This window comes from Ananas comosus, unplaced genomic scaffold, assembly GCF_001540865.1.
Source record: "Ananas comosus cultivar F153 unplaced genomic scaffold, ASM154086v1, whole genome shotgun sequence".
NCBI classification, from domain to species: Eukaryota; Viridiplantae; Streptophyta; class Magnoliopsida; order Poales; family Bromeliaceae; genus Ananas; species Ananas comosus.
Genome location: NW_017891027.1, coordinates 17,692 through 18,326, shown reverse-complemented (window position 1 = coordinate 18,326; position 635 = coordinate 17,692).

Genomic DNA, 635 nt, shown 5'->3' with positions numbered 1-635 from the left:
TAGTTGGAAAACTCTAGATTTTCTTATTGATTATGATAATATAGGGTAATCACTTCTTGTTCGTTGTTTTATATATCCAATGCACTATCGATTTTTGACATAGTAACTGCTACTATCTTATTGGTTGATGAACCCGAAGATATCTCTAGTTTTCCTTATTTATGGCTGTGATGAGCAGGGCTATTCAAGCATTTGTTACCTTGTCTTTTATCTAGTGCATACTTGGATTTGGGATAAGTTGAGTTAATACCTGGCCAGAAGGAATCAAGGCATTCCTAGTTTGTGATGATAATGGATTTTGTAAAGTATTTGATGTATTTTGTTCGTTTATGTAAAACAAATATAAAACATAAATTTAGCAATTTGTCTCCTCCTTGTTGTCTTATTGGTTGGAAAACTCAAAAAACTTCTCTTATTTGTGTGTTGATGGATTTTGTAGAAAAACCTATGAGCCAACAACTAGAAGCATTTGTAAGCCTATTAGAGATTTCTTTTTCTTTTTTATGGCAATCTTGGAGACATCAAACAAATATAAAGTTGTCAACAATTCTGTCTAAATGTGATATCTACAGTGCATATTGGTTAGGACTTAAAGATATCATAATTCAACTATGAGATTGTTAATAAGCTTTGGG